The 14,028-nt window shown below is 41.3% G+C and overlaps 1 protein-coding gene and 1 non-coding gene across 2 annotated transcripts in view; both read left to right on the forward strand.

Moving 5' to 3' along the window:
- NUDT3 (nudix hydrolase 3) overlaps window positions 1–14,028 on the forward strand; it is a 114,654-nt gene that overhangs the window by 11,876 nt on the left and 88,750 nt on the right. The gene's annotated exons all lie outside the window — the stretch shown is intronic.
- Window positions 3,743–3,814, forward strand: TRNAE-UUC. Its single transcript has one exon. It is a non-coding gene; the product is annotated as a tRNA-Glu (tRNA).

Raw genomic sequence — 14,028 nt, forward strand, 5'->3', positions numbered from 1 at the left:
TGAAAATGAGGTGGAATATTAGGGACAGTTGTTTGAGGTGCGTGACACCATACCTGAATGTCTTGGTTGGATTTGGGTAGCCGATGAAAATATTCCAGGTGGGAGACATTGGGCCAGGTAGGTCATGGAAGGTCATGCCTGGATGTATAGCCCTTGAAAGCCTGTTTGTCCTGAAACATTTTGAGGACTACAGACTGTTGGCTCATGGCTGTGTTTGGGCTGCAAGATGATTAAGAATTTTAAAAATATTAGTATCCAACATACTAATATTGAAAAATTTCAAATAAGGAATCTTGTCTTTATCTCTGTGATACCAGGGCCCAGGGTCAGCTCCCATTTATTGTGGTGGCTAAGATGTTCTTCCCTTTTTTAAAAAAATATAAATTTATTTATTTTAATTGGAGGTTAATTACTTTACAATATTGTATTGGTTTTGCCATACATTAACATGAATCCGCCACAGGTATACATGTGTTCCCCATCCTGAACCCCCCTCCCTCCTCCCTCCCTGTACTATCCTTCTGGATCGTCTCAGTGCACCAGCCCCAAGCATACAGTATCATGCATCGAACCTGGACTGGCGATTCGTTTTATATATGATATTATACATGTTTCAGTGCCATTCTCCCAAATCATGTTCTCCCTTTTGAAGGTAGAGTTAGGAGGAAATGTTTCTTGTACCCTTGTAAATTTCTCTCAAAAATGAAAAGAAGAGAAAAAGGGTTCCATGTTTCAAGAAAAATGGAAGAGTGCCTATTTCTTTGTGGAGATGAAAATGTTATTACCTCTTTACTTTGGAAACATGATGTGTCTCTCTCAGAATGATCTGATGGACTTCAGACACGTAGGCACTGCCCAGGCCCCTTGGGTGTTGTTTGAGGTTTGGTGTCTGAGGTAGTGAAGAGCTTGGGTCCCGGAGTCAGTCGGCGGGGGCCCTGGCTCTTACACTCACTAGTCTCTGATGTTGAGCAAATTACTTTACACCTCGTCTTCTCCTATTTCATTGTACTATGGGAAGGTTAAGTGAAATTATTTATTATATAGAACACTTAGTCTAGGGACTGGCACAAGTCCGTATTCAGTGTCAGCTTTGTAAATATATAACCCAGAAAAAGGCAATTTCTGCTTCATTGCAACTTGAGGTTGGAGGAAATTGTAGTAAGAAGGTGGTTTGGGGAAATTTCTGAACCTCAGTTGTTTGCTTGTTAATTCAGCTAGGCACTGTGCTGTGTTCAGTGAATAAGGCCCTGACTTTCGTGAGGTCTGGCATGGAGTTAGATAACTAAGGCAGGAGTTACAGTACAGTGTGATATTTGAAGTATTTGATCTTAAAGTAGTGTAGTTCAGTGATCCCATGGTTTGATCGTTTGTGGCAGTTTCAGTGTTAGGAGAGGTGCCGGACAGGGCAGGCAGCGTACTCGGTGACGGCGGCGCTGTAGGTGGCCCAGCACCTTGCCGTCCTCAGATCATCCGCTGTGGGGCAGCTACCATTGATTCAGCAGAAGAACAGGAAAGAAGCCTTTCTCTGGATGAAGATAGTTCTTATCCTCTCCTCTCTCCCTGCTCTGCCCCCACCCCAGTCTGTGCTGGGAAAAAGAAAATTAAGAGGGGAGACCAACCCAACTAGTGTCTGAGGGAAGGAAAAGGATATTTTTCCTCCTCATTCCCACGGACTTGAAAACAAAAAAATCAACAGAGAACCCTACCAGTTTTGAACTTGGGGCTGCCACTGGAACCAGAAAAATCCTTCAAGATCCGACTTTTATTTTTTATTTCATGATATAAGTACTATGTACCATTAAAAATTAGTAGTTTATTGCATATTGAGGAAATTATTTTAAATGCATAAAAGTAATAAGGCAACTTATATTTATTTAAAAAATAATCCCTGTGAATTGCTCTGCTTTGATGCTAAAACTTTTTTAAAGTACAAATACAGTGCTGTGGGAGAAAGAGTAAGGGAGGTGAATTCTTCTTGGGTTTGAGAAGGTGTGAGGCTTGGAAGGACTTGGGGCAGAGGACTTGAGCAGGGGGCTTGGGGAGAGTATGCTGGGGTCAGACTGAGCAGAGGTGGCCAAGGGCCGTTGAGGCAACAGTGTTCATAGTAGAGCATCTGGAGAAGAACTTGGGACCGTGGCGCAGGGTTCTGAGTATCCTGAAGGATTGATTTTTCTGGCAGAAAATTAGAGTATGGATTAATATTGTGTCGTTCTGTGAATAATTTTGGAAGTGGGTGTCTGTGGAGAGAAGGGCAGGTGTTTGTTATTTTTAGGATCTCTGGCCAGCTCCTCCTTCCTCAGAGCATTCTCTCCTTTCTGGAGAAAGCCCCTCTTGGAGAGGAGGAGGAGGCCATTCAACAGCTCAGAAACCAAATGGGCTAGCGTGCCCTCTCCCTTCTCTGATGGGCCCCTGCGGGTGCAGGACTCAGGCACTGCAGGTCGGCCGCTCAGCCCTTGGGACTGGGTTCCGAGGAGGCCGCTGAGGGAGGTGAGGAGCGGAGTAGCTGTATGCTGAGCACATGTCCGTGTTGTTGGCCAGGTCGTGCCTCTTGCTGCCAGCCCTCGAGTGCCAGGGTATAGGCCCATCTTCCAAGCCTGGCCCTGTAGTCCGTGTCACTCCAGTTTTCTGACCCTTTGATGTTTCTTCCGGTAGGCTACAGATACCCAGACTTGGTTTCTGTTCTAGGAACCCAAGAACTCTGTCTAATACATCTCCTGGGTCATTTTTTAAGTTAACCTTACTAATCCAGTGCCCTGGAAGAGACGTCTATGTGTTGTCAGAATTTGTATTTATTTTTCTAGGAGAGCTCTTTCATTTTAATTATGGAGCAGATTTTAATATCCCCACCTTTTTTTTGTGTGTGTGGTAAAAATTTTTTCATGCTAAAGTTTGTAAAATTTATTTTAAGTGGCCAAAAAATAATCTTGTCAAATTAGAGCAAGTGAAACTAACACTGATCTGAACTGATATTTTTATGAAATGCTTCCCAGCTTTATCATACCCTCCTACCCTTGATGCCTATGGCTTCTTTTTTTAGAATTAACCTAAAGAATATTTGAGAATGTGTGAATTTTTATATTTTAAACCTTTTGGGTGTCAAGGAACAGATAAAAACTGAATTTTAAAAATGAAAGCTTATGAAAACTGTAGGATGCTTCTTAAAATGCACATTGTAGTCTCCAGGTTCTATGTTGGTTAACAAGAATTTATTGCATCTTTATACAAAGTATTCTAGGTGCAGGGATGATTTGTAAAACTGTGAACGTGTTCCCTGGTCTTCAGGAATATGCTTTTCTAAACTGATTAATTAAATTTCTTTTAGCCGTGTCGGTACAGCTGAACAAATGGCAGCTGTGTATTCTGGGTGGAATCAGATAAAAAGGCAGAACTTAAAGTATTTAGAGCAAATAGAAAAAGAAGTAGGGACTTTCCTGGCAGTCTGCCTGCAGTGGAGTGGAATCCGCTTGCAATGCAGGAGACCTTGGTTCGATTCCTCAGTCGGAGAAGATCTGCTGGAGAAGGGATAGGCTACCCACTCCAGTATTCTTGGGTTTCCCTTGTGGCTCAGCTGGTAAAGAATCCGCCTGCAATGCGGGAGACCTGGGTTCAATCCCTGGGTTGGGAAGATCCCCGCAGAAGGGAAAGGCTACCCGCTCCAGTATTCTGGCCTGGAGAATTCCACGGACTGTAGGTCCATGGGGTCGCAGAGTCAAACACGACTGAACAACTTTCATTTTCACTTTTCCTGGTGGTCCAGTGGTTAGGACTCAGCACTTTCACAGCTGGGACCCAGGTTCAATCCCTGGTTGGGGAACTAAGATTCCACAAGCCAGGGGGGTATAGCCAAAAAAAAAACAAAAAAACCCGGCTGCGCTTTGCAAGTACCTCAGGTTGGAGGCAAAATTCTGAAAGAGTCCATCTTGGGCTTTACGAAATAGATGGAATTCAGATAGCTAGGAAGGCAGGGAAAGGTCTGTTAGGAGAAGGGGCCACTGTGATGGGGATTGGGGGCGAGCTCACTGCGTGCCTGAGTGTTAGGCCTGAACCTCGGGTGGGCCTAGTGGTGAGGAAGGGGAAGGTTGAGGGTCTGCAACCTTGACTTCCGAGGATTAGGACTTTGGTTTGGGGACTTTGGGGAACCGTAAGTGTCCTTCAGAGAGTTGTTGCGGCAAGTCTTGAGATTGGGGAAATGCTTCTCTCTCCTAGAATTGAGAGCCATGGCAGCAGGCAGTGAAGTGAAGGAATGAAGTAAGAGGTGTTGCAGTCAAGGGAATGGACAGATTTAATGATGGTATGTTAGAGATGAAGGGAGCTTTGGTTAAAAGTCACTTTTAAATTTTGGTCTGAGTGACAGGAAAAATGGAAATTTAGAAGAGAAGTTGTTTTGGGAGAGAAGATGGAACTTTGGTGTTGGTCATGTCAGATCTGAAGTAATGCGGTGAACTGATGCCGCGGGATTAGAGGTGGAATGAGAAGTCAGGGCTGTGAGTAGAGAGCTGAGTGTTAGGGACTGAGATGGGGAGAATGGAGAGCCAGCCTGAGAGAAGAGGCGCAGAGAAAAAGCTGAGGGCAGGCCTGAGCCCGGGCCGCGCTGCAGCCAGAGAGGCAGCAGGACATTTCAGAGGCGAACGGCAGGAGTAGTGGCAGGCCTGGAGCAGAGAGACGCGAGATAGGCTGGACAGCGTCTCTAGAAAGCGGCTCCAGGGCACCAGTTAGAGGGGACTTGTAGATCTGGTTGATTAGGACAGGTTTAAGAAAAGAAATGTACTCACTTTCTTCTGAGATTGTGGATGTATAAAAGACGAAACCTAGAGCCTGAATTGTACTGGTGAGAATTTGAGGAAACTCCTCCCAGATGACCCCATCCTTCTGAGAAAGAGAAGTGAAGTGTATTTACTGAAAGTGGTCTGGTGATAGGAATTTGAGAGGCAAGAAGAAGTCTGGAAGAGTTGCTGTGGTTTGGTTTTGATTGAAATGGTAGTTTTCAAGGTTGGGGGTTGAATGGTGTGTATCCTTACAAACAATTGGTTGGCCTAACTGTGTATAGAGCACCACAGAGGATAAACTATGAGCAGGAGAGACACTTGTAGAGCTCTGGTAATTTATGAGCTAGTGGGTTCAAAAGAGGATAAAATATATTGTGTTTGCTTTGTACATTTCCTTATCCCTTTTCAAAGAGGAGCTAGAGAGGGGAAAGGGAACAGGGTAGATGTTCCAAGATTGGGGACTGATTTGGGAGTATATTGTATAGGATAGGAAGAGTGGGAACCTGACTTAAGAGTCTTATCATCTGTAAAATGGTAATAAATAGTGCCTAATTATTGTAGTCTAGTCAAGGCTATGGTTTTTCTAGTGGTCATGAATGGATGTGAGAGTTGGACTGTGAAGAAAGCTGAGCACCGAAGAATTGATGTTTTTGAACTGTGGTGTTGGAGAAGACTATTGAGAGTCCCTTGGACTGCAAGGAGATCCAAGCAATCCATTCTGAAGAAGATCAGCCCTGGGATTTCTTTGGAAGGAAGGATGCTAAAGCTGAAACTCCAGTACTTTGGCCACCTCATGCGAAGGGTTGACTCATTGGAAAAGACTCTGATGCTGGGAGGGATTGGGGGCAGGAGGAGAAGGGGACGGCAGAGGATGAGATGGCTGGATGGCATCACCGACTCGCTGGACGTGAGTTTGAGTGAACTCCGGGAGATGGTGATGGACAGGGAGGCCTGGTGTGCTGCGATTCATGGGGTCACAAAGAGTCGGACATGACTGAGCGACTGAACTGAACTGAATTACTGTAGTTGTTGTGAAACCCAAGTGAAGAAAGATGAAGTGCTCCAGGTCCATTTTGAGCATTCAGGAATTGTTAGCCATTGTTACTAAGGCCAGAACCACTGAAGGAATCACAGTGATCAGCATATAGCTGTGTTGTAAAAGAACCTTGTCCAGAATGCTCTAGGAACAGAGGAGTGACTGTTGCTGAATTGGGAAGTTGGAAATAATGGGAAAGAAGTAAATCTGGGTATTGAAGGGTGAGTAGAAGTTTGCTGTCACTACTTTAATACAAATTGTGCAGGCATTGAAAAAAGACTCTGATTGTAACAGCCTAACACAACTGTGTAGGATAGACTTCAGTGCGTAATGTGATCCAAAAATACAGGAGCTGGGAAAGAAAGTACTTAATCCATAAATGGAGCTGTGAGGCTTTACTTTGAAGGGGTTTTATATGGAAAGAGGTAGGACCTAAGGTTGTATTGCTAAGTCATTTCAGTCATGTCTGACTCTGTGCGACCCCATAGACAGCAGCCCACCAGGCTACCCCGTCCCTGGGATTCTCCATGCAAGAACACTGGAGTGGGTTGCCATTTCCTTCTCCAGTGCATGAAAGGGAAAAGTGAAAGTGAAGTTGCTCTGTTGTGTCCGACCCTCAGCGACCCCATGGACTGCAGCCTACCAGGCTCCTTTGTCCATGGGATTTTCCAGGCAAGAGTACTGGAGTGGGGTGCCATTACCTTCTCCGAAGGTTGTATTAGTTAGGTGAAAAAGTAATAGTGATTTCAGATTGTGAATTTTAAAATCATTATCAGTTCAGTTCAGTCGCTCAGTCGTGTCCGACTCTTTGCGACCCCGTGAATCGCAGCATGCTAGGCCTCCCTGTCCATCACCAACTCCTGGAGTTCACTCAAACTCACGTCCAGCGAGTCGGTGATGCCATCCAGCCATCTCATCCTCTGTCTTCTCCCACACCACAGTTCAAAAACATCAATTCTTCGGCACTCAGCTTTCTTCACAGTCCAACTCTCACATCCATACATGACCACTGGAAAAACCATAGCCTTGACTAGGCAGACATTAGTCGGCAAAGTAATGTCTCTGCTTTTGAATATGCTATCTAGGTTGGTCATAGCTTTCCTTCCAAGGAGTAAGCGTCTTTTAATTTCATGGCTGCAGTCACCATCTGCAGTGATTTTGGAACCGCCAAAAATAAAGTCTGACACTGTTTCCCCATTTATTTCCCATGAAGTGATGGGACCGGATGCCATGATCTTTGTTTTCTGAATGTTGAGCTTTAAGCCAACTTTTTCACTCTCCTCTTTCACTTTCATCAAGAGGCTTTTGAGTTCCTCTTCACTTTCTGCCATAAGGGTGGTGTCATCTGCATATCTGAGGTTATTGATATTTCTCATGGTAGTCTTGATTCCAGCTTGTGTTTCTTCCAGCCCAGCGTTTCTCATGATGTACTCTGCATAGAAGTTAAATAAGCAGGGTGACAATATACAGCCTTGATGTACTCCTTTTCCTATTTGGAACCAGTCTGTTGTTCCATGTCCAGTTCTAACTGTTGCTTCCTGACCTGGATATAGGTTTCTCAAGAGGCAGGTCAGGTGGTCTGGTATTCCGATCTCTTTCAGAATTTTCCACAGTTTATTGTGATCTACACAGTCAAAGGCTTTGGCATAGTCAATAAAGCAGAAATAGATGTTTTTTTGGAACTCTCTTGCTTTTTTGATGATCCAGCGGATGTTGGCAATTTGATCTCTGGTTCCTCTGCCTTTTCTAAAACCAGCTTGAACATCAGGAAGTTCACGGTTCACGTATTGCTGAAGCCTGGCTTGGAGAATTTTGAGCATTACTTTACTAGCATGTGAAATGAGTGCAATTGTGTGGTAGTTTGAGCATTCTTTGGCATTGCCTTTCTTTGGGATTGGAATGAACACTGACCTTTTCCAGTCCTGTAGCCACTGCTGAGTTTTCCAAATTTGTTGGCATATTGAGTGTAGCCCTTTCATAGCATCATCATTATAACTAGGCTTAAATACATCTTTTTAAATTAAAATAGGAACTATTAACAATCCACACATTTTGACAACAAGAAATAAGTTTATTTATTCCTGTAGCATAAAAATCCATGCCTCGAGATTCGACAGACTCTTGGAAAGCATTTGCTGCCTCCTGCTGGTTGTGGGAGTCTTTTGCCTGCAAAAAGTTGAGATGCTTGAAGAAGAGGAAATTGGTTGGTGAGAGGTCAGGTGAGTATGGCGGATGAGGCAAAACTTTGTAGTCCAGTTCGTTCAATTTTGAAGTATTGGTTGTATGATGTGTGGTGGGGTGTTGTGGAGAAGGATTGGGCCCATTGTGTTGACCAGTGCTGGCTGAAGGTGTTGCATCTCATTCATTTGCTGAGCATAATTCTCAGAGGTAATGGTCTTGCCAGGGTTCAGAAAGCAGTAGCGGGTCAGATGGACAGCAGACCACCAAACAGTGACCGTGATCGTTTTTTGGTGCAAGTTTGGTTTTGGGAGGTGCTTTGGAGCTTCTTCTCAGTCCAGCCAGCCACTGAACCGTTCATTGCCGGTTGTCTTATAAAATCCACTTTTCATTGCATGTCCCAATCCAGTGGAGAAGTTGTTCCTTGCTGCATCAAATAAGAGATGACAACACTTCAAAATGACGATTTTTAAAATGTTCAGTCAGGTCATGAGGCACTCACTTAATCAGACTTTTTCACCTTTCTGATTTGCTTTAAATGCTGAATGACTGTAGAATGGTTGACGTTGAGTTCTTTGGCAACTTCTCAGGTTTATAAGAGGGTCAGCTTCGATGATGCTGTCAGTTGGTGGCTGTCAGCCTCTGGTGGCAGGCCACTATGCTTCTCATCTTCAGAGTTTCATCTCCTTTGCAAAACTTCTTGGACCACCACTGCATTGTACATTCATTAGCAGTTCCTGGACAAAATGCATGGGTGGATGTTGCGAGTTGTTTCCACTGCTTTACGACCCATCTTGAATTTGAATAAAAAAATCACTCAGATTTGCTTTTTGACTAACATCATTTCTATATCTAAAATAAATATAAAATAGCAAGTAATGTCATTAGCAAAAAAAAAATTAAAATGAGAAAGGTGCATTAAAGTGATGAATAACATAGACACATTTATTTAAGAATGTATTATGATATCAAATGGCCAAGTTCAGCAATGCGAAATGGCAGTGAACTTTTGCACCAGCCAAGTAGAATCTTTAAATGTGTGGACACAGAGGCAGCCTAAGACATGGTCTGCCCAGTCCCTTCAGGGAGACAAGGGGCCTGAAACCAGAAGGCTGTTCATGTCTGTCTGTTGTGTTATTTCTGGTAAAATAATGTACAGAGGTAGAAATAATACAGATTTCTCCTGACAGATCCACAAAAGGATCTAAATGGATGGAATGGAGAAATCCGAATAAAAATGTTTCTAAAACTGACTCCTCACTCCAGCATTCAAATCAAAACAAAGCAGGTGGAATGAGAGGTTGTAATGCAGTTATAGGAGCATAAGTAAGTAAGTGAAGTGGTTCAGTCGTGTCCGACTGTTTGCGACCCCGTGGACTGTAGCCTGCCAGGCTCTTCCGTCCATGGGATTCTCCAGGCAAGAGTACTGGAGTGAGTTGCCATTTCTTTCTCCAGGGGATCTTCCCGACCCGAGGATCGAACCCAGGTCTCCCGCATTGCGGGCAGACGCTTAAACCTCTGAGCCACCAGGGAAGAATCTGTACCAAATTCAGCAGCATCTGTTGCTCATTGTCACCCTTAGCTGCAGCTGATCACGCATCCTGGCGCTAGCACATGTGTGTTATGGGAAAAAGCTGAGTTTATCAGAAACATAAATATTTGGGGCAAATTCTGAATACCAAAACCAAATATTTTTGAAGGCAGTTTTATTAGGTTTCTTCCATTATAAAGATATTTCGCATTCACCATAGCAAATGTGGGAAAAACATCCCCTGTTTTGAACCCACTAGATTATAATTAGAGTTGAATGTGTTTCTCAGAGTTTATCTTCCATGGTACCTGCATGTTGCTCTTCACATAGTAGGCCTGTACTTGTTGTGAGGATAAATACCATTCAACTGCCAAATAATTTCCTCTAAAACATAAGGATGAAGTTATTTTCTGTTAATCGTTATGGTTTTTAGTTTTTATAACATTATAACTTATTTAAATATAATTTTATAATCTGTTTTTTCCTGTCTAATAAACATTTTTAATAATCTGAACTCTGTGTATACATTTTAATGTCTGTGTACTCATTGAGGGGATGGAAAAGTTATTTAAATGTGGCACTGTTGTTGTAAATGACACTTTAGATCTTAAAAGAAGGTAGTATTGTCAACCACAGTAATGATTGGGCTGTCCATTCTCTTGAAGACACATTTTTTTTTAGAATATGGCAGCTAACCATCTTAAACGACGACCACCCTCCATTTACCACCTCTTCCCCCAGTGCTCGCTAATGAGAAGCAAATATGAGATTTAGTGAAAAGAGTGGTGGTATTGTACGGATCCCTTTAGTGTCTGGATAAATTGAAGATAGCGGGTTTTCATTACTGCTTCTGTGTTCAGACTCTTTCAGTGTTTTGTTTTGAAGTATCTGAAGAAAACTGAGTCTCACATGGAGTATGTAGTCAGTTATTTTGCAGAATGTCCCTTCACTTGGGTCTGATGGTGGTTTCTCCTGATTAGATTGAGTAATATCACAGAAGTGATGTGCCCTGGTCATTGCAGTGTATCAAAGGGTCCTTGATGTCCATGTGTCTTAGTACTGGTGGACATCAGTATTGATGTTATTGATGACCTGATAATGGTGAGGTCTTTCTGGTTTCTCCACTGTAACATAGTCATACCTGGTTTTTCTTGTAATGAGAACTTTTAAGATTTACTCTCTCAGAAACTTTCCAATATATAATACAATATTATACCATCCTGTACATGACATCCCTAGAATTTGTCTTAAAACAGAAAGTTTATGGAGTTCCCTGATAGCCTCGTGGTTAGAATTCCAGGCTTTCATTGCCATGGCCCAGGTTCAGTGACAGGTTGGGGAACTGAGATCCCACGAACCATGTGGTGTGGCCAAAAAAAACCCCCTAAAACAAAAAACTGAAAATTTGTGCCTTTTGGCCATAGTCACACTCCACCCCCACCTCTGTCAGCCACCAATCTGTTCTGTTTTTACGAGCTCAGCTTTTTTAGATTTCACATGTAAGTGGAATCATACAGTATTTGTCTCAGACTTACTTCACAAAGAGCAGGGTTTTCTGTTTATGGCTGAATGGCATTCTGTGTGTGTGCGTGTCACCTTTTTCCCTGTTCATCCACTCGTGGACTCTCGGGTTGTTTCTGTGTCTTGACCATTGTAAACAGTGCTGCATTGAACACAGGTGTGCAGGTATCTCTTCAAGATAGTGATTTTGGTTACTTGGGATAAATACCCAGAAGTGCGATTGGTGGATCATGTGGTTGTTTTATCTTTAATTTTGTGAGGAACCTTCATACTGTTTTCCTTAGTGGCTAAACCATTTGTATTCCCAGACAGTGCTCAGATTCCCCTTTTCTCCACATCCAATACTTGTTATGTCTCGTCTGTTTAATGACAGCCATTCTAACAGATCTGAACTGATGTCTCATGGTTTGTGTTTTCCTGATTAGTGACATTTATTGATGATTAGCACCTTTTCCTGTACCTGCTAGCCATTTGGATGTCGTCTTGAAAAAAAATGTTTCTTTTGCTTGTTTTTAAAAATCAGATTTTTTATTGGTGTTGAGTTGTATGAGTTCTTTATGTATTTTGTATATCACCTCTTATCAGATACATGATTTTAAATATTTTCTCCCATTGAATAGACTGCCTTTTCATTTTATTGATTTTCTTTGCAGAGCAGAAGTCTTTTAGTTTGATATAGTTCTATTTGTTTATTTTTGCATTTGTTGCCTTTGCTTTTGATATCGGATTTAAAAACTCATCACTAAGATCGATGCCAAGGAGCTATCTTCTGTGTTTTCTTTGAGGAGTTTCATGGTTTCAGATTTTTAATCTGTTTTGAGTTGATTTTCATGTAAGGGATAAGATGGTGTCTCAGTTTTACTCTGTTGCATGAGGCTGTCCATTTTCCCCAGCACGATTTATCGAAGAGACTTTCCTTTCCCCATTTTATGGTCTTGGCTCCTTTGTCATAAATTAATTGGCCATAAATGCATGGATTTATTTTTGGACTTTCTTTCCTGTTGATCTGTGTCTCTTTTGATGCTTGTACCATACTCTTTTGATCACTGTAGCTTTGTAATATAGTTTGAAAATGGAAGCTTGATGCCTTCAGTTTTGTTCTCCGTTCTCAAGATTGCTTTGGCTATTTGGAGTCTCCTGTGATTTCATGTACATTTTAGGACTGTTGTTTTCTATTTCTAGGAAAAATGCCATTGGAATTTTAATAGACATTGCATTGAATCTGTAGATTGCTTGGGTAGAATGGACATTTTAGCAGTGTTCTTCTAATCCATGAACATGGGATAACTGTCCATTTATTTGGGTCTTCTTCAGTTTCTTACAGTTTTCCGTGTTCAGATCTTTCACCTCCTTAGTTATATTTATTCCTAGGTATTCTTTTTGATGCAATTGTAAATGGTGTTTCTGATTGTTACGCAATTGTATAGAAATGCAAATGATTTTTATATATTGATTTTGTACTTTACAGTTTTACTGAATTTGTTTTAGTGGTGTTTTTAGAGTTCTAGAACTTTATAGAACTTTCATAGAGTGTTTATAGTGTTTAGAATGCAAATAGTCACAGTTTTACTTCTTTCTGACATGGATACCTTTTATTTCTTTTTCTTGCTTAATTGCCTAAAAGACTCCCAGTAGTATCTTGAATACAAGTGGTAAGAGTAGGCATTCTTCTCTTGTTTCTGTTCTTAGAAGATAAGCTTTCAATTTTTTGGCATTCAGTATGATGTTAGCCATGGGTTTGTCATATATGCCTTTACTATGTTGAGGTACATTCCCTCTATACCCACTTTGTTGCGAGTTTTTATCATAAATAGATGTTGAATTTTGTCAAGTGTGTTTTCTTCATCTATTGAGATGATCATATAGATTTTGGCCCTTCATTTTGTTAATGTGGTATATCACATTGATTGATATGCAGATGTTATGCTATCCTTGCATCCTTGGACTAAATCCCGCTTGATCAGGGTGTGTAAAATACTATTTTTTTAAAAAAATACCTTGAATGATTAGTTCCAGAATGTTGCCTCAGTAATAATACTAGAAAATGTCTTGTATAAGACATATTAAGATAAGTAATTAATATCTATCAAGCCATCGTATTTTTGTTTCTTATTTCAGTTTCATCCAGTTTTCTTGGCATAGATTTCTCTTTCATGAATCAGACAACTCCCTGATATGGTCAGTTTCATCTTTTTCAGCATCTTTAGACATGAATGGTACAGCTGTGGGTTGAGAAATTAAGTCTTCTAATCTTCCTTTTTTAAGAAAACAATTCATTCTTAAATCTAGAAAAGTTACTATAGATACATTTTCTCTGTTTTGGAATAAAATGTTGCAGGCATAAAGTGTTAGCAGTTCTAGATAAAATTTTAAAATTTATAAAAGTTTAAAAATTTTAAAAACATTGCAAAATAAAACAACAAAATGTACTTGTGTTTTTGTGTAGGTATAAGCAAAGCTTCTGAATTTGAAATTAATGATATGTTATTCACTTTATAGGAATTATAGTATGTGTAAGTGATGATAGCTGATAAGAGTGGAAAACTGAGATTAAACTGAGCTAATCTCTGAAAACCGTATTTCTACCCTTAACCTGTTATCTTAGAAAATTCCAGATAACACAAGACTGTACAAGTACACTTTCCATTAGTTGTCAGAGTGATGGCATCTTTGCCAGTCATGTAGCCTCTGGAAAACTCCACTGTGTACACATGAGAGAATAAGAGTGGAAAGGCAGATAACATCCTAGTGTTGCTAGGAAAATAGTGATGGCTCCTCAGAGGCCTGTGGCCCTTCAGGAGTCTTTGAGAACTGCTGCTGTCAGTGATTCTAAATGTAGCCTGGTGTGAAGCTCCGGTGGCTTTAGGAAGGGCATTGTTATTAGTCGGGGGCTTTTTTAGCCAAGTGTTGTGTTAGGAGCTTTACAAGATACAATATCATTTAACCAAGTCTTTGTAAGGATTTGGCCATGAAATATGAGGACTTGGATCTGGAGT

This window comes from Capra hircus, chromosome 23 (genome assembly GCF_001704415.2).
Source record: "Capra hircus breed San Clemente chromosome 23, ASM170441v1, whole genome shotgun sequence".
Classification (NCBI taxonomy): domain Eukaryota; kingdom Metazoa; phylum Chordata; class Mammalia; order Artiodactyla; family Bovidae; genus Capra; species Capra hircus.